This window comes from Passer domesticus, chromosome 1, assembly GCF_036417665.1.
Source record: "Passer domesticus isolate bPasDom1 chromosome 1, bPasDom1.hap1, whole genome shotgun sequence".
NCBI lineage: Eukaryota > Metazoa > Chordata > Aves > Passeriformes > Passeridae > Passer > Passer domesticus.
The window spans coordinates 151453069-151478765 of NC_087474.1; the positions used below are offsets into that span (position 1 = coordinate 151453069).

The 25697-nt window shown below is 40.0% G+C and overlaps 1 long non-coding RNA gene across 5 annotated transcripts; it reads right to left on the reverse strand.

The window, feature by feature from the left end:
* Positions 1-4987: 4987 nt before the first annotated feature.
* LOC135289975 (uncharacterized) lies at positions 4988-25445 on the reverse strand. Of its 5 annotated transcripts, none has more exons than XR_010352727.1 (7): positions 19897-19992; positions 19593-19793; positions 18498-18592; positions 17482-17543; positions 17107-17257; positions 9105-9573; positions 4988-6746 (listed from the first exon to the last, which is right to left on the reverse strand). It is a non-coding gene; the product is annotated as an uncharacterized LOC135289975 (long non-coding RNA). The 5 variants fall into 5 exon arrangements; XR_010352731.1 differs by lacking the exon at positions 4988-6746 and adding an exon at positions 6772-8062; XR_010352736.1 differs by lacking the exons at positions 4988-6746; positions 19897-19992 and adding an exon at positions 25358-25445 and having other exon boundaries at positions 6772-9573.
* Between the last annotated feature and the right edge of the window lie 252 nt (positions 25446-25697).

A 25697-nucleotide genomic window follows, 5' to 3' on the forward strand; every position in this document is an offset into this window, starting at 1 on the left:
CATTGCATCTCTGATAGGACTTGCCTTTGCCTTTCCCATGTCACATAAGATGCCCTCAGGAAAAGGCTGACAGGGATCTTAGCATGGTTATTCCACACACACAGTTGGAAAGGACAGTAATTAAAGTAATTTTCATCAGAAGGAGGAGAGAAGAGAAAGGAGATAAAATAGATGAGAGAAGAGATGGTTCTCTGGGTCAGTGAATTAGGGAAAGAGAAATGAGAATTCACTTTCCAGATCCCATTCACATTCAGGTATTTAGTACAAAGAAGAATATGAGCAACTAAAGCCACTCTTAGGTCACATTAGATGAGGCTTAACCTTGTGCTGAGAATGATCACCAGACTGTAACCATCAAGAGAGACCTGCAGGAAACACTTCATGAGTTTTCTGGGGATCAGGCAAAGAAGTCCCTGGCTTTTGATGTTCTTAGGATGCCCTTCTTCAAATCTCTATTCAAACAGCCCCTTGGGTTTTCACAGCAAAACCTCAGCTTTGGTACCTGGAGGCTGTAGACACTTCCAGGTTTGGTAACAGTGCAGCTGCCCTAAGTATCTGAATTTTAGACTTGGGAATTAAAAGTGGGAGATAGGACACAGCTGATCTTTGTAGAGCTCTAACATTATCTATTTCAATCCCTCATTAAAGCATTGCATTAAAGAGTTTCAGCCTTTCATTCTTACCATCTTATTGAATTGTCCTTCCATTCCATCACTTAATATCTAATTTTCTAATCCCTTTCATTGTCTATTTTGCTCAACTACAATTGTTCACAATGCTTCACCTCCAATACAAAACCACCTGGATATATTTATTCTTCCTCTTTGCTTTCAGTATCGCTTTATTGTCCCCTTTCTTACTGTTTTCTGTAAAATCTCCTTCTACCTCGACCTTCTAGATAACAAAAGCAATTTAAAATGCAACTACAGCTGCAGCTAATATGTTCAAATTGTTTTGCTTGCAGTGGGAGTACACCAATAACATTCTCTTCCTACACATGTTCATCTACACCAGGAAGAAGTTATTCCTCATCTGTGACATATCTGAAATCATAATGAAGTCACCTTGCACAACACAAATGGAGCTGAACAGAAGGTTTTCCATTTTCTGTGAAACCTCAAAGATCTGACACTTGTGGATATACAAAATAAAAATTAAAAATTGTTAGATTGTCAATATACGTTGCAAAACAAAAGTTACATTTAAAATTTCATGCTGAAATGTCATACTCCCTTTTGGATGTGTCCAACCACCTCTGTTTGCACAATTATAACACAGCACAATTTTGTCTTCTGGCTGGGTTTCACCTCTGTTTGCTTGCCAGAGCAGCAGGACTCCATGTTGCTCAGCAAAAAGTGAAGCAGGCAGAAGAAAAGACCCCAAAATATCATACAATACTTAAAATTTCCAGTCTCTCTCTTTCTTTCTTCCATCTTCTGTACATGCTGAACTGTTATCTCCAGATGCTATCATGTAGATGAGAAATAACTATCTTATTCTTCTCTCCAGTAGGCAAGGAAAAGAGCAGAACTGGTTTCTTCTGAAAAGAAATGTAACTTCTCTCACCTGAAGTGAGCCATCTATAATGTGGATGACTACATCTAAGTGAGTTTCCTTAAGATCCTTTTATAAACATGGGGGAAAAACTGGCAATTACAGAGTGTGAGGTTCTTCTTTTTCAGACATTTATCTGAATCACCCACTAATATCTGTATTTCCCTTGTGGCTGTAAAGGGGATTAATAATGGTTGTTCAGATGGACTCTGTATTGGAAACATTTACAATGAGACAACATGGAATTGCTCAGTATAACAAGAGTTTCATACTTGCACAAGAAAATATTAAGTCATAAATAGCAAAAATTAAATTCTGAATCCGTGTTGGATTCCAAACCTGTATAGTTGCCTTTTACTGCTAGGACTGTAGGTTTCAGTTATGTTCTTTCTGAGTTATATATTCACAAAATTGAAGACAAGTTTTAGATCACCTTACTGTATGCAATAGCTATGGACCATTTTCATTGGTTTGGCCACTCTGAAGGGATTAAAGCTGACTGCAGAAGCCAAATCCTAGCAGGGTTTGCTGAGAATTCTGTAGTACATTTAGAATAAAATAAAAAGTACACTACAGGTGAAGATGAATTCAGGGTCATTTGGATAAATTAAATACCTGGAGCTCTCAGTCTCCTTAATGATTTGCAAACAAAACCAGCTGATTATGGCTCTGAAAATACATCCAACTTCAATTTTACATTTTGAAAAATGGCACATTAAAATTATTCTAAAATAATTTCATTGTCTTCAAGCTTTATTTCAGTCAAATAAGTTAAAAATTAGGGGCATAATATCAGTTGGCACAGCCTGAAGGATTACTGTGTTTCTATCTAGGGAAAATACATACTAAAATCTAGAACAAGGTATCTATGAAACATGCTAAGCACTCAGTGAGTTGTTACTGCTATGATCTTCTTGAAAAATCTGTTGGGGAGCTTCCTTACCACTTCAAAAAAAAGCAAAGTACAGGGGATAACTATTAACCTGATCATTCTCATAGTGAGAATGTTGGCTAACCTCAGTCATTTACTTCCTAAATGATGAACTATAATCTCTTTTGATCTTAAAGTCACCCTGAACTCCCACTTTTTCATTATGAGGCCTGCAAGTCTCTCTTGAGGAACAAACCAAATGAGAATCAAGTTCAGTTAAGAAGCCTCAGGCTCAATGTTGCAAAATTTCCTCTCCAAAATCCAGAATTGTTTAGAGCTCAGTGGGCAATGGTCATTAACACCATATCTAAAGGAAGTAATTATGTCCACACATTGGAGTTCCTTACCAGTATCATACCTGTGTTGCAGGCTTCAGGCTTTGCAGTCAACAGGTAAAATTAAAGCCAGCACTGCATCACTAGGAGGGACCACAGATTACCAGAGACCTGAGTTTTAGCCCAGACTGATCTGCCATCCTGACTGAGTCACCCCATCCCTCTTATCCTCACCTTTTCATGTCTTCAGACTGTGAACACTAAGGCAGAAAAGGGCTACAGAACCTGCTGGAAGAATCCACTCACATTTTGGGCTGCTGATTAACATGTACTGCACTTGGGAATGGGCCGGAAGCAGTCTGTAAGATGAAACAATTTTTCTGGTAGTAGCAGTCTTCTCTCTGGCCATTCCAGGATGCTGTAGCTTTGACCTGATATGCCAGGGACACCTCTGGACATGGGGGGGCTCCAGGGCTATGGGGCATGGCTACAAAAGCCACTAAACTTCTCATTTATAACATGTGTAAGGCTAATGTATATCTATATATTTATGTATATGTATATATGTGTATATGTGAACATATAAATATATATCTATCTGAATATACCTATCTGAAGTAAAATATATGGTTCTATGCAGTTATTTGTTTATGTTAACAAAAATGTGTAAACATAATTAACTTATAACCTCTTATGTTTAACATTCTGACATTGAAGGAACTGAGGAACTGTTTTGGAATTACTGAAGTAAAATTAAAAACTAGAAATTACTCTTTTCACTTGTGTAGCATTTTGCTTTTATCAAAATCAACAGATTCCCATGCCTTTTTATTTTTTTTTGAAGAGTTGAGAACATTTTGTTCAATTCTGGCCTTGAAACCTTCTTTTATTCTCAGGCAATTTTTTCCTAGAAGCATGAGATCCCTTTTGCCTGGTTTCTCTGTGCAGATAAGCCCCTAGACAAATATTAGCTAATTATTTTTTGCCTAAGTCCTGTTCCATCACAAGCATTGGAAGGGCAAAGTACACTTTTTCCTCCAGCACAATGGATCTGGCAGGACATCATTATCCTGGATAGAAATATCAAGTGAACTTGTAGCATTACAAAGCAAATTCACCATCAACACATTCTGTTAAGCTGACATGAGAAATTCTGTGCAGCCACACTGCTCTGACGGTATTAGTCTGTTTAATCTTTTTTGATAGTTGCCTGCGAACATAAACAGAAAAGGAGAGAGGTCAGCTTGGATCTACAGGAAGAAAGAGAGCTCAAATGCAATCTATGGCTGTTGAAATGGGTTGTTCTTTGGTTACTTGAAACAAACATTTAAACCTCTGGATAAAGAGATTTATACTGTGTGATAAACACAGGCAGCAGCTTCATCAGAGGTGTATTTTTCTTTCCCCTTATTTAATACTCAGTAAAAATGTTGTACACACACATGTGAATGTGAACATGCACAATTTCGAGCATTTTGAAAGCGTGTTGATGTGTGGTTAACAGGTCACTCAAACTTCTGAGGGAGTTGTTTCTTCTTAACTCTTTTCTTCTATCCCTTTCCTTCCCTTTTTGATCATAGCTACAGGAGCAGATGGTGGCAAATGATACACAAAAGGACAAAACTGGAGAATTTTTGTTTATTGTCCCGAACAAGTTAACTTTCTTTCTAAGCTCAGCTGACTTAATCTGAACTAAAAATGCTCTGCCTAAAACTGTTTCCTGTTTAGGCAGGATGGTTTTAAAATAGGGCTCAGTTGGTCCAAGTGATAATCTGTGGCTGCTCTCCTGCCTATGACCCGGGGTAGTGCCCTGGTGCTCCCCAGCACAGACTGGCTCAGCACATCACTTCTGGCTGCTTCTACAGCCAACACAGTGTGTCCACCAAGTGCAAACACTGGGCAGCTCTGAGTTGAACAGAAGCAGTTTGGGAAAATTATGTGAGGAACCCTCACAAGCAAGAAAGGCACAACACTGGCTTTTGTGAGAACATGATCAAGCCTTAAAGAGATCCAGAGCCTGAAACATAAACTATTGTTAAATGTTATGGAAGAACTGGCATCTCCTTTACTGGTAAAGTTTAGAGTTACATCTGGTAATGGAACTATTCTCTCATCATTACAGAGGCTTATAATGCTCTAACACTGTTCCTAACCCTGTAAAATATCAATTGCTATGTCTTTTACACAATCTTGTTTCATTGATAAGTACAGATCCTGCAAACTTGGCTCTAACAATGGCATGCAGATTAACTAAAGTACTGCCACACCTCCTGCAGCTTTAGGACCAAGTGGGAATTGCATTTTGGACCTGATCTGAGCAGACTGTTCAGCCTTCTGTATCACAGGAAGCACCAGAGAAAGCCAGATTTAACAGGCTAAATGGAGATAGCAAAAATATAATTTTGCTATGTGCAATGGTAAATGGCTTTCCTCATCACAGCATAAAAAATAAACTTTGGAAGACAATTTACTGGCTAAATTAAAAGTCTTTATTCCCCTGGTAGGTAACCCTTAAAGGATGCAATCCATTCTCCTCATCCAATGCAGACTGGGAAGATGAGGCAAAGTTGTCACTTTTTCAGTAGAGATTTTTTTTATGCATTTTTTTTATCCACTCCATGCATGGAGTCTGACTTGAGAGACAAAACAGTAGCATGAAGAATCACAAAGAGCTTTGACACCCCTTAGTCAGGAATTCCTTGAGAAAACAGTGCTGGAATTTACGAATTAAAAATTGTGGGGACTGTATGGTTGTAAAACCTAAAGCACTGGGGATCTCATTTAGCCACATGTGTTAATATTCTCCTTGGACAAACAAGAGGAAAAGAATTTCAGGGGGACAGAGGTGTGTTTTTATTATTATTTATAACACAGGAGTATCTGTGAATTCAAGACCAATATCTTCTTAAATCTAATAAACCTGTATGACATACACCGATAGAGTCAGTTTGATTTTGTTGTTTGAAAGAAATGTACAGTCCTTACAATGTACAGTGGTCTAGTAGATCCTAATGGCAGAAGGAGACAGAGACCCTGCCTGTGGTTCATGACTTGTTCAGCTGGGAATCTAAGATTAAGAACTGATAAACCTCTGACCAGCCAGGACCAAGATGAATTGCAACCAAAACAAGCTCCAAAGTTGTTTGCCTTGTGGGCTTAGGTTCAAAATCTCAACTGGGAGCACACCTGGCAAGGACTTGTGAGAAATGTCAGCTTTATTTGCCCTCTGTGGGTACAATTATGTAGGAACTGTAGTGTATGTTTGAGTCTAATCTCAGATTTTAACTCTTCTCCTGATCTGTTTGGATACATAAGCACACACTCCATGTGGATATAAGCCAAGGTCAAGAGTCCAGTAGTGCAAAAGTCAAGAGGAGAAACCTGGCAGGACTAAGCACAGAAGGCAAAGTGGACCAGGAGACCTTGTCCTTGGCTCTTCTCAAGAGCCATAGTGAAGGCCCTGAGTCTGGGCTGTAGGGTCAGAATCAGTTGCTGGGGAGACTGGCCAACAGTAATTCCTACTGGACATACTACTGTTTTCTCTTATACTGCAAAGTAAGTGTGGTCTTGTTGATACGAGTCCAAAGTGCAACATTTAGTGTGGGTTTACCAAGGGCAGATCAAGCATGGCTGACTTGACTACCTCCAGGAATGAAACCTCTTCTTGTTTGGATAACAAGTGCGTAGTGGGTAAAGTATACTTGATTTCACTAGGACTTTTAACTATTCTCCACAGTCCTCTCATCTGGAAGCTGAGGATTTATAGTCCACCAGATGTCATGAAAGCTGCTTGGACTTGATCTCAAAGGCTACCAATCAATGTCTTGATTGGTAACCATCAAGCAGCTGTTGGCCAGTAACAAACAGTATCAATGATCTGAATAATAAAATAGAATAAATCCTCAGCAATTTTGAAGATGCTGGGAAGTTAGGAGTGGTTGACACACTGAAAAGCAGAGCCTCACAGAAGCTGGTTCTTGATAAACCTGAAGACAGAGATAACAAAAAATGTTATGAATATCTATGAAGTGTGATGTTCTGCACTTGGCTGAAGTGCAGCCCCAGGCATTCGAACACTGGCTGCTGGGGAGAAGCCCGGTGAAAGGGACAGGTAGGCACCAGGCTGAATAGGAGCCAACAGAAAAATCTCCCCATAAATAAGAAAAACCACATCCTGAGCAGCAACAGGAGTGCGTCCAGCAGATCAAATTGCAATCCATGTCTGCACACCTGAAATACTGGGTCCCACTGTGGATGCTCCCACTCCCAAGTTAAGAGAGATGTGCAGACCTAGCAGAAAGATACCAAAATGGTCCAGAAGATAGATGACATAACATGGAAGAAGCTGTTTTATTTGATGAAGGGGAGACAATGAAGTGAATAATGAGCAATGGTCACAGGATGTGGCTGGGGAGGTTCAGTTTGGACATAAGGAAAAGCTTTACTAGGAGGGTAACAGTGGAGGAGGTGCCCAGAGATGCTGCAAAATCACCATCCGTAGGAATTTTCACAACTTGCCTAGACAAAGCCACAGCTGACAGGAGGTGTTGGCAGTAGTCCTGTATAAGAGGAGGCTGATCTCAATTAGCTCCAATCATTTTCTCTGTAGTTCTGTAAAACCTATAATAATTTCTCATTCATTTAATTCTACAAAAATTGCTAATAAAGAAAACCCACTGATTGGTGAGTTTATTTTGCTATTTATAGAAAATATAATTACCATATTTGTCTAGCTTTCTATTGTCTAGTTGTTGTTTAAGCCATTTATTTTGCTGTTCTGCATACTTCCAGTTCAACTGATAAGCGTATCTGGCTATATTTAGCAAAAGCTGTGGCTGTATTACAGCCTCATCCACTTGACACGGTTATGTTTCACATGAGGCAGCCCATCTTGGTCCTGATGACTCATTGTCATTGAAGATATTTCTGTTCAAATTACTTAAGCCATTTCACGTGGCTACTTTATGAGCTTTCATGTCTTCTCATAAACCATCATGTACAGCTTTTGTTTTCATATGTATTACAAGTCATACACAGAGTCCCCCTTTGAATAGAAATCTCATTAGCAGGGAGAAAAACAGGCCAAGGAAATATAAAACAGAAGAAATAGAAAGGCAAAGAAACAAAGCCACACATATGGCAGTCTGCTGCTATTTCATGGTGTGTGAGCTCTCTCTCCACGAGGCTTTGTAACCACTGATGATGCTGATGGGAAGTAACTGCTACACTTCTCCCCTGTGCTGGCTTTCCCTCAGCATAGAATGAGGTTTCATGTAGAGTCTGTTACAAGAGCTGGGATTCTCTGGGAGGCAAAGAGTAAAACTCATTATAAAATGTGAGGCATTGACTTGAGTGCTGAAGCACTTATTAATGACCTGATTCAGACCTAAAGAATCTCTCCAACAAAGGAGGCTCTTCTGCCAGTGAAGCACAATTTGAGACTCATAGCTTGTATACACAGGGAAAATTACCAGCATAATTATGCCAGTATAATTATACTAGTTTAGCTATGCCAGTAAAATTCTCCCTCTGTGGACACTGCTGTCCCTGTAAAAAAATACTTCTTTTCTATGGAGCTCATCTCAACATAATTTAAATCAGAGCATTTATCTTGAGATAAGAAGAGAATGGGAAGTTTGACTGGCAGGATACAGTGGGACAGCTATACCAGTATAGTTAGCCATTTCCATATAGGCAGCTTTCAGTTGTTCACAGGAGTGTGAGATTGTGTCTTCCTGATGAAAGCCCTGGGTTTAAGTGTTTTCACATTGCTTCATCTACTGAAGTCAGAATAAATAATTATAAAAGAGAATCAGCTCAGTAATAGGATCTGATAAGCATATATCTCTGCTCAGCAAATTGCTGTGCTTGCCTCATTAGGATTAACCACCCTGCAGACAAAGAAGCCAAGGCGCAGCTTCTAAGGATGCAGTGCCAGATGGAAGTTCCTATTCAAAAAATACTCAGGAGATGTCTTGGCATCTGTTACTGAAGAATGTTATGGGTAAAGCCTTAAGAACCAGCCCAAAAAAAGGGCAAACAGATGCTGGTGAAGTTTTTGTGAGGGTCTCACAAAGAAATTCTAGAAGTTCATGTTTCCCAGCTAAGCTGTTGCATCTCAGAAATATGCATTATACAGACCCATAGGCTGATGAAGATCCTTTTACCTGGATCTTCATGAGAAAACCCTTCAAATTATTGCCATTAAAGTTTTAGTTCAACTCTTCCCTGTGGTTAGTCACAGAGACTCACAGCTCTTTAAAGTCAATCACGTTAAGAATTTTATTAGGAGCTGGGGATCACTCCTGCAATGCATGAAAGAAATAAGCAGGAAGGACACTTACCTCTGGGCTTTCCCTTGCTGCTCTTGCAAAAACCACACCAATACAAGACTGAATGTCTCAGAGCATCCACCATTCCCTGTTTTCATCACTACCCTAATTGGAAAAATTTTGGGCAGGGACTTGTGAGAAATGTCAACTCTATTTGCCATTTATGTGCACCTGTACAGGCAGTATTGTGTAGATTTGAGGCTAACCTCAAGTTCTCTCTTTGCTGGGTAACACACACTCAGGTATGGACTTCAGCCAAGGTCTGGAGAGCAGCAGAGTAAGACACTGGCAGGACTGAGCAGAGCAGGCAGCAGAGTGTTAGGAGACACATTTCCTCAGGACTTCTCAAGGGGCCCGGTGAAGGCTCTAGCCTGGGATGCATCAGGGATAACATCCATCAAAGCAGCAGGGGAAAGAGCAGTCCATGGGATGGAGCATACTTGAAGTCATTCCCAGATTAATCCTTTGTGTAATAGAAAACCTGTGAGAAATGAAAGAATGAAATCCAAGGCAGTGAATGGGCTACCTAAAAGTATCTCCAGCTCTTGTGGAGTGGTATGCTTGGTCTACAGATAAGAGGTTTGATAGACCTTGATCAAAGGCCTGGCCGACTAAGGAGGACACACTCAGATTAAACTGGTCACAATTTAATAAAATGTCACACTTTCTTCATCATTAGCCATGTCAGGCCTGACCCACAGCAGTGACCATCTGTTTCCTAGAAGATGCCCATGAATGTCAACTCTCAGAACATGCTAAATTCATTATGAGATGAGGCATCCCTACTTCCTTATGTAACTCATGATCCAAAACTGTGTTCAGGATTGCTCAGCCACTAGATGTCCCTGCATACTACAGGGCAAAGCACAGAGGGTGAGCTCCGGGCCACATCCAAAGAAAAAGCTGGAAAGCAAGCAGCATGGAAGCATGGAAGCCTCCTTATTTATGTGTCAGTTCTCTGCCTAGGTGGAGGTAGCACTATAAGGATTTTCACTTGCTGACAAGTTGTGTAGTTGTGAGCATACCTCAAGGAACGTGCTCCTTGCATGTCCTGACTTGAATTACTGAGATCCAACATGGGAATATTCACAGAAAAATGGGAATATAAATCCTTTTCTCTTAAATCTCTGAAGAGGCAAATCTGACTCCAGTTTCTCCAAAATAAATTTTTCTAAACTAGCTGGTTTCACCATCCTAGCAGACTGACCCAGAGCGGAAGGAAATTTGACAGCAAAAGCTCTTATCTACTCTTTCTGTTGGATAGGTCATAAAAGGACAGCAAACGGTCCCTCAGACCCTTTCCCTGTGTTATTTCTGCCATGTGTACTCACATGCGCTCTTCTAACAATATTCTTGTGTTCAGGACGTGTGTTTAGCACACCAGCACTTTGGAGCACGTAAGGTCAAGGGCCATAAAAATAGGTTGTGCAAATCTGATGGGGTCTGCAACAAATGCCAGGCTCTGATCTGACTGCAGAGGCAGAAATCAATAGATGAGGAATGTGTTTGAGTGGCTGCAGAAATCTTTTATCTTTCGCCTGGCAAACAACAACTTTGGCTTTTGAGTACAGGGCCTGTACCATCACACAAGTGCTGGGGACACACAAACACACAAACTTGGAGGGGAAAATATTGAAAGTCTTCCCTTTTTTCCTGAGAAACACAAACACAGGCACAACTATGCATATCAGCTTGTAAATGCCCTTTCAAAGTGCTTAATTTTTAGAAGATGAAAGACAGATGTCTTTCAAACTGAGCACCCATGAAAGGAAAGCTACATAAATCACACTTTTGACAAGCTTACCCATGAGATCTCTACCTCTTTCCTATTTTACTCTCCTAATCCCAGCTCACTTATAAGCAAATAAGGCAACAGCCAGTGGGTCTGATCTGAAAACAATGATGCACTGCATCTGCAAACAAGAGTTCTCTGGTGGTATTAGGACCACCACAATATTTTATAGAAAGCCTTACATTTTTATATGAAGAGCTGGTATATAAAGAGCTGGTACATTAAAGGATACTTCCAATAGTATATCTTATTACTCATCACTGACTCAGTTTGATAATGTAAAGTCAGTGAGAGAAGTTGCTAGCATTCCTTTGTGTTATAATCATTAAAGAGCAACCGCCAGCGTTCCCACACTTTCAACTTCTGCAAAATTATTGCTCTTTGCCCTTTACCACATCTGTGTTTGCATAACCAAGTGGTGTTCAGCTTGTCAACACCTCTTTATGTTTTACCTTCCTCCCTCCAGGGCTTTGTTTATGTGTCATCAGAGCAAATCCACTTCTGAGGATTAGAACCTCCTTTTACATAGCATACAAAAGGGATCGATAATTGCCATATTAATTCTTAAGCATGAGCTCTGAAGGAATGAAAGAGACCTGTACAATGAAATCCAATTTTAGGAGAAACAGTTTGGCTGATTGCCTCACACCCTGCACAGCGGGGGTTCCTTTTTGGTAATGTTCAATGCCAGGTAAAACCACCCAGTATGTAGGCAGGCAGGAAGAAGGCACTAGTGCTTGACCTCTGGCCAGGGTCACTGCAAGTCCAACACTGCTTCCTTACCTCTGGTAGCACACGTGTTGCAGTGCCTGTTGGCTCAGGTCCCAGGGTGTAGGAATGTACCACCATCACTTGCCAGAAAATTTGGGCCACATCTGTCTTTGGTAGAATTTGGGTGCTTAGAGCCATGTTCATCACCTCCTTTGCACCCAAGCCCTTGTACTTTCTTTTCCCACTGACCTGAGTCAACAGCTCCCTTCTCTCTGCTTTGCTTACATCTTCTGAATCACTTCACTTCTCACCAAGTAGGTGCAGAGATAACAATGAATTTAGGACATCTATGGACACCGCCTCTAGGTCCAAAATGATGGCCCGCACCAGTATTCAGGACCGTGTAATATTGAAGGTGGTGAAAAATTTACTCAGCCTCTTGTGCTCAGAGTTGTGCTCAACCTTTTCTCCTATGAGGAACAGTCAGGTTTGCTTTACTAAGCATCTAAATTGTTGCAGCTCCAAGGCAGACAATGAGGCTCTGACATGCGACCTCAGAGAGGCTGGATTTATTAGATGTGCTCAGACTGTGCCTAATACTGACAGCATCAAAACAACATTTGCTATTCTGACTCCTGCATATGTCAGGACGTTAAAGACCAGACTCCAGAGCCTCTCCAGGCATAAAACTTTGCCTGCTGTTTCCCAGAACCTAGCCAGATGTCCACTTGGTGTCTTTCAGAAATGAATGACACCTATAAGTGTTCAATAAACTCCCTGTATTGGCAATGAAGAGCAATAGGCTGAGCAGCTAAATTGCCCACTGTCCATTTGGGTAATTGTAGGTGCCCAGCTTAGGTGGCATGAGACACCCTGATGGATAGGGTAACTGCTGCCTTTATCATACTTACTTTTGATGTCCACAGTAAAGCAGTTTGAACAAGGATTTTATCACTTACTCAAATTGTACAGCTTGTTCAAGCACTGAAACTTCTGAACAATTCAGTTCTTTGTAACTACAGGAAAGTTTGGATGGTTTCCTTGAATATCAGATTCTGAAATACCTTTTAGGGAAAACTTCCTTCGACAGCTAAACAACAGCAGCTGTAGTTTACCTGTTTCAACAACAGGCAGACATTTTCTGGACTTGATTTCTAAATGCTATTCCAGCTCCTCTCTAAATTTCCTTTTTTGATGTTACATAGGACATTTGCATAAAACTGAGGGACTCAGCCAAATACTTCTCTTACCACTTCAAAGTTACTGACCTCCAAGAAGCTGGACTGGTGTAAATGAGGGAAGAATCTGACGCAATAGGTTCAGTGTAATTATATATCCACTGTCCAATACCACCAGGTAGCTGCAGTTGTGTCTGGCCAAGCCCAAGGTAAGTTTGGACTCAGCACCATGCTAACACTGTGAGACATCTTCTGGATCACAGCTGATTCATGCCCTGCTACTTAGAAACATAGCCAGGACTTGCTTTCATAGGTCTACAACAGACTCCAGTAGATATTTCCTAAAGATGGATCTTAGACAGTGCTTTAATACAAAAGAAGTAATGCTATGTTTCTTACACTTTTGCATCCAAGCTGTGAGGAACCCTGTTTACTGTTTGATTTATGATATTACCTAAGGCTGTAGTCAAGCTGGGAGGTGAAGTAAATGCAGAAAACATGGGATTTACAGAGCAAAACTTCCCAAAAGTGGGGTTATATTCTGTAAATTAAGAAAACCCCTCTGTTCAGTAATCAGGGGAATAGGCAAGTGACTGAAGCAGTTGTGTTTCTTCACATTCCTTAAGACTGGTCATCCTGATTAATGTCTCAAAATTGTCACACAAGCGACATTTTGAGTTTTTGAAACAGGAAAGGCTAGTTGGGCTGGCTCTCTTTTTACTAAATTCCCAAATCACTACACTGTAGGTAAACTGTGACATATGGACTGAGTCTGAAATGCTGAGTACTTGAGGTATTTTGTAGAAAAAAGTAAATTGAATACAAAATTCCTTTAGCTGGGCAACAATAACAGGATTTCACAGGACTGTACCATTTGGGTATACAGCATTCCTTGGGCTTCATTACTCTGTGCCCACAACAGTCAGCCTTTAATTCTGTTCTGTGAGCATACTCAGATTGATCTTAATTAATCTGATTTATACTATATTAATGCACAATTCATCAGGGTATTTCAATATGCATAATAATACTTATAATAGATCTGGACTTAAATTTTAAATAGAACTTAGTTTATGATACAGACTGCATGCCAGAAGGCCAAATGTGAAAACTGGGACCAAATAAGCCAGCCTTGATAAAAAAAAAAAAAATCCACATTTTGGAAACACATGTTCAGGAATGGTAGGTTCAGGGATAGGGATATTACTGACTTGTATACAGAACATATTTTCTGATCTGCATTTATTTTAAATTAAATTGAGATAAAATTGTGTGCATGAGGAAATTGATCAAGTCCATAAAGCTATGTGATTTTTCTAAGGTACAATGAACATTGTTGACTCTAAAATCTTCTCATGGACTGTGAGCCTGGGAAGTCAGAATTGTGGTCAATTGCTCACTTTGTCTGGGATTGCTTGGATTGATCTCTGAAGCTTTGGGTCAGAGCTATTTTGGCCAGTAGCTCTTCACCACAGTTGCAGATCTGACCACACTGTATATCTGTGCTTGAATGTGTTCAAATTTTATAATTAAACTTCAGTTAGGACAAACCCTATTATTATTATTTGGCAGTTAATAGATGTTAAATTACTGCAACCTGCTTTTTTTCTTTTGCTGTTAGTTTAATGGTTGATTCCAACAAATAATTGAATCTATTAATTAACTGCAAATAAATTATTTCCCTTTTCCATAGCTTCTTTGTATTTTACCAGGCTCCCTATATGCTGTCATTTCAAGATGTGGCCTTGATGTGCTATAGCATATGTAATTCATAGAGACAATATCAGATGCACTGTACAAAAATAAGGATCTGGGAAAAGGAGAGCTCACACTTTGATGACATGCAATTATTTCAGATAGCAAACGGCTGCAGGCAAAGTCTGATATACTTCCATTAACCATGGGCAGGCATACCCATTCTTGAGGGAAGACTGGTGGCTGGAGGAGTGGACTAGCTTTGGTTTTGAGCTCTCTATTGACAGTGACCTCCTGCAACCCTTTTGAATTTACTCTGATAACTGTGAGTGAAAGGCAGAGAATTATTAAGCCATCTTTCAGGGACCATTAGCAGGCTTGACTCATTGATATCAATATTGCCTGTAAGGTTTTGGAATATCACAAAGGAACATGTAACAACAATAGGGATGTGAGGGAGCAGAAAGAGTAGAATTGCTCCACAAAGAAGGATGAGCTAGGAGCTGACATTAGTACAGGTTGTGCTCTCATCCACAGCTCTTGCTGCTCCTAATGACACACTATCCTGAAGTCTCAAAGTTAAGGTATGTTCTTCGTCAATCTGAACTTCTACCTGTTGGCAGCTGATGCCCATTTGTTGTCATGACAAAAATTGCCTTTTCTTGAAAAGTTTCTTTTTGAGGTTTTTGTTATTCTCAGCTCTGGTTTGTTTTGTGTTTTGCTGTTGCTTTGGTTTTGGGGCAGGGTTTTTGTTTGTGTGTTTGTGATTTTTTAAATTAAGAACAATAGTATCAGTTCCTCCTTATCACTATTCAAAATGCCTTATCTCCTGTGTGACATTTGCTCATTTTACAGCCACATCACAACAGTTACACATAATTAGCCCATGATTGACTAGTGCACACTATTTTGTTCTCTGTCCTTTTCAATAGAAGCAAACAAAGTTTATAATGGAAATTGTTGTGATTATTCACTAAGCACATGACCTTGCACCTCATGTAGTTACACACATCCATTTCCATTAGCCCACTCATCAAAATTTTTCCTTGCCTTCCATATTCTGATTCTCGGCTGTATTGATGATGCCTCTCAGCTTTGTGTCAACAGCTAATTTAATTTACATGTTCTTACGGTTTATGTTAAGGTCACTAATGAAAAATTTGGCAATGTGTGTCAAGAGCAATCCCTGATGTTTTGTATTAGTGTCCTCTTCTCACAGGGTCAGTTGATAAATTCATAGAAAATTGAGGTTAGGAGAGACTTCTAGAGGTCCATTAGTCCCTTGTTCAAAGCAGCACTGACAGCAAATCTGGATCAGGTTGCTCAACTCATCAAATCCCTTTTCAAGATGTCAGCAGTTGTTTCATTTCTGTCTCGTTTCTTGGGAAAACCTGATTATTTTAAAGTTTCCTTTTTTTGTCACCTTTTCTATATTAAAAACTGTTCTCATTTGGCAGTATATTTAGATGTTTACCAAAATACAACAATCATAGGTCTCTGTTGCTTAATTTCTCTGGAGGTGAAGTATTTTTATTGACTTCCCTTTTGCTACTAATTCTGAATATCTAAAATGGAACTTTGGCCTATCCAGTGGTATGGAGGTTTCTTTCATATTTCCATTCTCTCCAGAGATCATAAGAATTCAAGAAATGGAAAAAATGGGCCTTTGAGATCTCAAACTACTCTAATTTCTTCCCTCAATCAAATCATGTGACACAAAATTGCAATTTTAATTTCTATATTAATCCTTATTCTATCTCCTTCCTACAATGCTACAGTCATATGATCTGTTCTTAAATGAAATTTCATGTTGCCACACAGGAGACCAGGTTTCCCATTCTTGAGATTCTTTGTAAGTCAGCTGGAACCTACTAGGAACTTAACACCCACGTACCACAGTGTTATCCAAATACCTCATTTCTCAAACTTCCCTGAAGTTCAATGTTTTGGCACAATCTCAGGTACCTATTCTGGCAATAGAGGATCATTTCAGAGAAAATATCCATGCTAAAAAAAGTGGGGGGAAAAGAACCTTTCTGACCACTATCCAACAGAGTCAGTGGATAATTAAGTTTCTAGTTTGGACCCTGCTTCCTGCTGACCACTGAAGAGTTTGCCAGTGCATCAGGCCAGTTCTTCCACTAGTATAAACCTCCACAGCAGATAAAGTTTATGTCTATCAGCAGCCAAACAAAGGTGCCACTAAATGAAGGCCAAGCTATAATTGCTGTACGCAGCTAGTGAGAGTTCAGACAGCTTGAAAGAACAGCAATGAGAGCAGAAGACTTTCATCTTTATGTCACTGATGCAACTAAATGTAAAATAGATCAGTGATGATCAAAGTCTTCTGAAAATGCCTCATAGGAAACTGGTGGTGCAAGCTGCACTGTTTTACTTGAAGATACAAGGGCGAAGTTACAGTGGCAGAACCTGGTCAGATTTAATCCTACTTGGTGACATCAGGAGTAGGGTTTTTAAGATAAAGATCATAAACTATGTGCAAAGCAGGAATAATAATGTATATTAAATAGAATGAGAACATGGCTTTCTCCTCTTAGATGTGTAGCCCAAATTTTTAAGAAATGTAGTTTGAACTTGACATCAAACGAAGATTTTATGGGTCATTCATGAAACTCACATTTTCTCATATTATCCTTATTGATGTTAGAGTTCTGCTTTTGGAAGTCCAATGCCAGTTTTTGGATTTCCATTTTTCTGAGAGCTGTGCAGTGGTTCACAATCCCTTGGAGCCACCAGAGCCAGCAGAGGTGGTTAATGCCTGAATTCTGCTGCAGAATTGAGAAGAAACAATTGAGAAAAACAGGAATTTTGACTCTGCCATAGGGCTGGGGCAGAGCTGAAATATTTCCCAGCACAGCAGTAGGAGGTAAGCTCGTTCCTACTTGCTAAATCATCTGCTTGCTTAATGCCAAAACCAGGCAGGCAGACAAAGAACTACAAAAATGGTAGAAAGCAATATGGAAAAAACTGCTGCAAATGTGATAACAATTACCTGTAGCTGGGTGCAATCACAGACATGGAGACAATGGAAATTTGATCAGCCAGTATTCTTGCCTAAATAGCAAGCATCCAGGAAATAGAATTAGGTTGCTGTTTTTTACATGGCTCAAGGTGTCCATGCACCGACAGGAACCAAATGGGATCCCCAAATCTCTTTGGCCATCAGGCAGGAGTGAAAGATCATTGGAACACTGGGACGTGGGGTAAGCAAACAGGTACAACGTCAAACTATGTCAAACATTTCTTCAATGGATATTTTGTTCTAAATCAAAGCATACTGCCAACTAATAAGGTAAACACAATATAGTTCAGTTAGGAAGTAGGTTAAAGCAGCTGTTCATTTACTTTCTTAGTGTCAGGAACAGGAACTCGGCAAGTTCCTTGAACTCGGCAGTCTCTTTTCTTTCAGCTTTATATACATGCCTTCACAATCTCCTGCTACATTTTTTCCCCTTACATACTGCAGGCAATAACTATGAAACTCTTTAATTTAACAGTATGTTCTTTGTCCTGCAATTGTTCCTGTTTTGCAACCACATAGATTATATGTACGGGCCTGTAGGAATAGTCAAACAGTTAATAAGGGTAGGGTTTGGCACACTTCACTATGTACAAATTCTACAATCAAGTCCTGACAGGAAAGCTCTGTATCTTCTGTGGTTCCCAGTCCTGACTAAAATATGCAAAATATCACTACTGGGAATGATACCTATTTCCCAGAAAGCTGCAATACCAGTTTTTTCTTATCAATGCATCATTGAAACATATTTTGTTTACAGTTTACACCATTTATTTTCCCAGGCATATTAGGTTTTCAGAAGTGATCCATGGCTCATTGTGCCTGTCAAAGGTACAGAGGTGCTACTTCAAATTTCATTAATCTCTTAATGCAGTATAAATTAAAAAACTAAAGAGAAACCTGTATCAGATAACTGCATTAACCCCTGAGGTTAAATGTCCATTCACATAGTTCCTTGGATCTTATGATTTTCTCTTCAGCCCCTTTACCTGGGGGTAGTGTACATCCTTCAGGCAGGCAGAAATGCAGTGTGCAACAGTCACCACGGCACAGGGCTACCACAGTCAGGATGAGAAGGTGTGATCTGCAGAACAAATGTACAAACTCAATTGCTGGCCCTGCTGATGAGATGAGAACAAGAGTGAAATCCAACATGTTCCTCTAGAGGTATGTCAAGAGCAGCAGGAATACTAGAAGGGAAACACAGTAAACAAAAACCACTTTATTTGTATCTAATAAAGTAAACAGTCATCAGTGTGAACACCTACAGAGCCCAGATCTGGAATGTAAGGAAGTAATATCTTTGCATAATTTCTTTTTAGCCAAGAAAGGTATTTAAAACCCTTAATGTGGGCCTGGGCCTTGAACTTGGAGACTTACTGAAACAGCATCTGAAGACAAAATTCAAATATGAATTTTCTTCTCTTTAAAAATTGCCTTTTAGAGGTAGAACCTCAAAAGACTTGGAATTCTTCCTTTGACCTCAGAAGACTTTAAAAAAAATAGTTGCTTAAACCACTGGAATGCACAGGAGCAAGTTTTCTCATGAGGTTCATGGTCAGCATAAAACCAGAAGGGAAGAAAAACCAGTCAAACATTTTAGATGTCTACAAGGCAGAGATTTAAGTTTCAAAGAAATGTGAGAAATCATTTGTTTGGCTATGCTGTTGCTCACATTTCAGATGGGAACCCAGTTCCAAATTCAGCAAGAATAGGTTCTATCACATTGTCTGTCAAGGTCCATCCAATCTGCTAACCAGGGTGAACATGGCCTTTCAAAGGAGAAAAGTGCTTTCCTATGATGCAACATCCTCTAATCCTGGCCAAGCTTGGAGAAGTACCCTCACTGATTTTCTCTACTAGCATTTAGTTAGCTTTGGACCTCATTATATTTCCTGGCCAGTTTTCCATTTATATGGGGCATCTGCCCTGAAAATCATAAGCACCAAGAGCACACTTCATTCTACTTTCAAAATAAATACTCTAAGGAAAAGCAAAGAGAAAAGAGGAGCAGCCTAGAGAAAATAGAAAATGAGCCTAACATAGAGGTAAAAATAGGTGGTAACAAGAGACAGACACCTCACCACAAAGTTCATGAACCATCAGAAGTGATGGTGCAATGCTGTTCTGCAGTCCAGCCAAGGAGAGGAATGAAAGTTCTCTTCTTTATAGCAGCAGATGGAGAGCCAAGCTCTCTCAGCTTCCTTTAGCTTTAGGGACAGTCCTGCTCACCCTGAACGTCTTCTCCAGGAGCTTGCCAAGTCATTACACTCTTGGCAGTTTTTCTGTAAGAGGGATGAAGAGGACAATTCAAGGTGTTCTGTATGTGCATTCAGCAGGTCCCCTGCCCCCTGAAATGCAAGAGGGTGGACAGGAGTAACTACTCACCTCTCTCCCTGTGATGTGTGTGTGTGTGTCTGATATGGGATTTGCACAGATGCCATCTGCTCCTGAATCTTTGCCACCTGTGGGGAGACCAAGTCTCCAGCCCTGTGCTAAGCTCTCTCCCCTTTGGGCTTGGCAAAGGACATGTCTTTTTCTCATAACAAGTCTCCAAGAACTCAGAAAAGCAGCATCTTATGTGCAGTGCCATATCTCCCAACTTCCCTAGACCTGCTGCCTAATTAAGCCTGCTTCACTCCTATGCCCCAGGTAGTTTAGGGTCATTAAGGCAGAGCTTGCTGCTGTTCTTGCCAGAAATGCATTCCTTTGCGCCAGGGGCCATAGACGTAGTAGAAAGTTACACCTCCTGGCTAATACAGTGTTTTATTCAGTATGGACTATTGTTCTAGCTCAGTGGTGTTTAAAGAGTTAGCCTTCCTCTCACCTAAATTTGTTTTCCCCTGGATAGTTACATAAATGAGCATATTTACCCATAGCACCACAAGAGACAGATATTTTTACTTGTCTTTCATTCAAAATCACTAGAGCTAAGCACTTTCCCACTGGTACTTTTCCCACTGTGCACAAGGATTGTAGTGTTACCCAGAATCAGGCTAACACAAAATCATCCATAATTGTTTTAAAAACAGTGTCCCTAGGGTATTTATATGCATTTACTTTGGTCACTCAAAGGTCCTAGAAATAGGAAGTAAGCAAGCACTGCCCTTAGTGTTTTCCATCTAGAAGGAAAATCAAAAGAACTCACCAAATTACAGATACAAACAGTAGACCTTATCTGCTTATATTGTTTGGCTGTCTTCCAAGTACTTAGATTTAATATTCCCAACAGTTAGAAATATTGTTATCTGTAAAGTGCCATGGACATTTATGGTGCTATATAAATGCATATTATTAATTAGTAACTACAATATTTAATGCCAGCATTTTAAACATTTACATGAGCAGCCTCATGAACAACTGCACTCATCATTTTCCCTCAGCTCATACTACAATCAGCAACACTAGTGAACCTCAACCAAAGATGTCTCTGGACATGACAGTCTGGGGGACAGCCTTCCCTCTTCCCACATCCCTGCCTATTCTGTACTCCTTCAACCATCAGGTTTTGAGTCATTGCAATTCCTATTGCTCAGAAGCTGAGCCCCAGTCACAGGCCATGAGAGCCTGGTTACCAGGTGTGCTCAGCCCCGAGATGTGACTCAGTTCCAGCACCCACAGTTTCTCCCTGAAGCAAGTTGTGATCAATGGTGTAGGCAGTGATCAGAAACCTATTTATGCAAACTATTGTTTATTTAGTACTAAGAACAAAGAGTTCAGAGACAAAAGGATTTCAGAACAAGTAGGCTTAAAAATCTTTCTGTCCCCCAAGGCTACTGTGCAAAGTAGACCTCTCATTTCTTGAAACTTGCTCTTCCTCCAGCTAATACTTCTCACAGCAGTCAGTCTCCTAAGAAAGTGTTTACTTTGAAATATATACTTGGACTCTCATTCTTAACATTCAGAGTAAAGCACTTCCATCTGAAGGTTCATCAGTGGTAATCAACAATCTGTTGTATTAACATGTTCATGCATTAGTGGGATTTGATCCTGCCTGGTGGAGTCAATAGTGAAATGTTGAATTCATGAGAATACATTATTGACTGGCTACAAATTTGCAGTGTGAAAAATGTTGCACAAGGCTACAGAGCACAAATCATCTACTAGATTGTGGATTATTTACTTTTTTTACAATTTGCCCTCACTTGAGCTGCGGCATCCAATTGCCTCTGTATCTTCACCTATTTTAGAAACTGAGTAGCAACAAATTATCCATCAAATTCTCACCCAACACCAAGTTCTAGGTAGGAGATCCTACACTTAGCAGGGCAAGGAGGAAGAATATGCTGAGATGTCTTCCTTGCAAACTCAGGTTCAAAATTCTCTCTCTTGGCCAAGAGATTCCCCTTTGCCTAGAAGGACAGAGCATAGGTTTGCCCTGAGTACTGACTCTCCATTTTTCCAGGCTCTTCACCCTGTTCACACCTCAGCTTTCCTTATAACACAGATAAAATCCAGCCCCTCACTGCACAGAGCCTTTTCACAAAGACCCCTTTCAAACTCTGCAGCAGCCCACTCGGGAGGCCTCCATGGTAAGGCAGGTTGTCTAGCAAAGCCTCAGAGAAGACTGTGAACTACTATCAAGGAATTTGGCCACAGGATAAATAAATGGGTGGAAGAGGAACAGGGAAACTTGAAAAGATCAGAGGCATGTAATGAAGAAAGGAGAGTCCTGAGAGGGGCAGAGGGCTCAAAGGTCTTTTCCAACCTAGTTAATTCTGTGATTCTGTGTGATTTTGTCATAGCCTTTGCCTGCTGACTGTACCAACCCTGCAGAGCATCTCTGTGCAGCATAGAGGGGCTGTGAAGACCTTTTCCTTCTGTTCCTACCAAGCTTTTTTGCCTTTTTGATCTCCTTGCTTCCTCTCCACCACTTCCTCCTTGACACCATTACTCTTGCACTGTTTGTTTTACCGTGGTGCCTGAGGCCTCAAATTCTCCACATCATTCACTGCCTTTGTATTGGGCCCTTGACAGGCACTACCTGTTTAAGTGGAGAAGAAATTGGAGATGTATAACAAATCACAATGAACTCACAGGATTTTGATTGTGCAAGTAAGAGGAATGTTCAGTCAACAGAGCCTGTAAAGTTATGATACCATGGCAAATTGAAGAGAGCGGATATATCTTTTCGTCATCCTGGTGTAACCTAGATTTATCCTAGAACAAAATGTCTCCCTAGCATTGTCAGCTCAAGGTAATATTTGTAGAGTCATGAAGTGTCATGCAGATTGCATGATGGAGTTGCATAAGACAACTTCAATGGAGTCAGCTTTTTCTGAGGTGTAATACATATATGTCAGATTAATTTTAGCTAGATGAAAGGTACAGTTTTAAGAGCTCCTTCCTCCTAGGATGGTAAATGTTAACACTTAGTAGACTAATCATTAATAAGATATAATTATATGTAATAATGGGGTTATAGAACAACTGCAAGTAAAAAGCTGGGGAAACCCAGGGCAATGGCAAGAAAGAGTCCCAGAAATGCAGGCTGATGTAGACAAGGACATGGTGATAAGCAAAGGCCAGTGCACAGAGAAGACTTTGGGGCAGGAAGGCATCTGTCTAATTTCAAGAGATTCCCTGCAGATATTATGTTTGGGTTTTTTTTCTACCTAAAGATTTACTTTGTTCCACGTAACAGGATTTGTAAGAAAACAGTAGAAAGAGTAGGCAAAATACTGACAGTAAATCTTGAGGAGAACCATGAGAAAATTAAAAGGAGTTTCTTCCAGAAGGAAACAAATAAAAACAGGATGCTCAAAGAGTCAGAAAATGTATTATGTTCTGGACAACTTGTATCTGTGAGCTGCACAGTGCAACCACAAAACAGAATGGCTTAAGGAGTGGTTTTGCCAGGATTTCTTAGGGTGTGTTTAGATGGCATAATGTGATCCTAACATATTTCTCAGATACCTGAGCATGTTTATCCTGGCCACTGTATGCTAATCACCTACATATTTACTATAGGCCTCAGCCCAAACTATAAATACAACAATTCCAGCCTACACTTCTCCTGCAAGCAGACAAGGTCCTTTTAAAATAATGTTGACACACATGGTGTCTAAGTCTGACTGTAGTCAGCAAAATGTTCTAGAGACTAGTCAGCAAATATTCTGGAGACAGTATTCAGAAAATAAAAAAAATCCCTTTGGGTTAGTATTCAAAATTCAGCCTGAGCTTTGGAAAGAAGGCAAAGAAAACAAGGGGAACAAAGCAATAAAGGAAGCAACAAGAAAAGACTAAAAGAAAGAGAAGAAAAAAAAAAGGAAAAAAAAACCCAGTAGAATGAAAAGGGAAAAAAAAATTCTTCAGGTGGAGAAAATAAAGTGTTCTAGTTCTTTTCTGTCTCCAGAATTACTAATTTCAAAATCAGTTTTAAATTTATAGAAGCTTTGAAAATTCATTACAAATAAAAAATACATTATTTTTGTCAGCCAGTGGCCTCCAGTTTTGACTCTACTGATCTGACAAACACATGAAATTCTCTTTTGGAAGTGCCCCAAATTCCTGGTTTTCAGGGTCATTATGGCAGTAACTCAGGGCTGCATCCTTTTTTTATGCAGTTTAATCTCTTGTGCATTTTACCCATATACCTCAGAGATATTGTACCTCAAAAATAAATGCTGGAGGATTTGCACCCGGAGGTATCTGGCACAAAATAAGAGGTGGAGCACAGGAGGAGGGACTGAGAGGAGCAAGAACAAATTGGGTGAGAGAAGGGGGTCAGAGTAGGACACCTACCCAGCATGGGGGTCAGAGGAGGGAGATTATCTGGTGCAGAGCCAGTTATGGGTAAACTTGCTTTGTTACACACTTATTATGCATGTTGCTGCTGACCTAAAGAGAATCTTTTGGTTTGAATGTTTTTATTTATTTATTACAAGTAGGCCAAAATTCTACAGGTGGAAATTTCTCCTCTGGCCAATGTTGTAGTGAGTACTCTCTGGCTGATGGTTTGAGGAGAGAAGGTGCATCTATAGATAGGTGTAAATCTCTGTGCAGCCTTTCTATCCCTTCTTTGCTGGGACAGTCATGTTGGCAGTAGTCTGGTTGGCTATACCAAATAACCTACCCCTCAGCTTCTCCCAAGGAAGTGTTATTCCTACTGTGCAGTACACTTTTTGTTAGCTTACCCAGCTCCAGAATTTCTTCCTCACCTAGAGCTTTCGTCTGTAAACTCTCACTCCTCTTCCCCCAAACAAAATGTCATCTCAATAAATGTTTACACTCCATATACAGAGAAAATTATGTTTTGGTTACTGGTGAAACATTTCAGTATGTAAACAGTCCTCTCAAAATGTATTGTCTTCCAAGAACATAAATATGTGTTCTTTTATTCCAACTCAGTCTGCTGGAATATCCACCCAGAAAAAATACTTTGTTATTGTGTAAAAAATTATTATCATACAACACATTTGTCTTTCTCCTTGTTGGCACTAGCAAATGCTCCTGTCTTACCTGTCTGTACACAAGGAGAGGATTTCAGCTTTCATTTCTACCATTTATGTTCTTTTACTTTTTCTACTGCTTAACAGACTGATCTAGCTAGCTAGCTAGCTATGTCCTCTTTTAGCTTTAGAAGAAACCAGATTTATGGTAAATTCCCTGACACCTGAACTCTGTAGGGAGATTCTGCATCCTCTGAAATATGTCTTTAGGCTTGTCCTAAAGGATTTTAGTCCCTGCTTTGTCCAACAAAACACCTTCTTTGGAAAATTATGTACTTGACATACTTCTCACGCAGCACTCGTTTTTACACCACTGTTAAAAGTGTTGCAATTTAGAGATTATTATTTTTCCTATACATGAAATGCAAATATATACTGCAATAAAGATAAACACTTACTTTTCACCACAACACCTCCTTTTCTCATGCCAGTCTTCTCAGTAATGCCACAGCTCATGTACTGCTGCCTAGTGAAAATTTAGTTAATGAATGGACTGCATTAGGTAGACATCCCTGGAATGTTCTGCTGCATTGAAGTTCATGAGGAATGTCTGGGGATAGTCTGCCCTGAGTCAAATTCACATTTTCCTGCCTCTGAACTATTTAGAGACATATTGCCCTCTCCATCAGATTCAGGCTACCAGATCACCATCTGCTCACTACAAAAGTAATGGTGGACTCCATTTCATTTGGCTGGAAAATTCAAAACAGACTTGTTGGGTTGATTCTGGATCTCTTA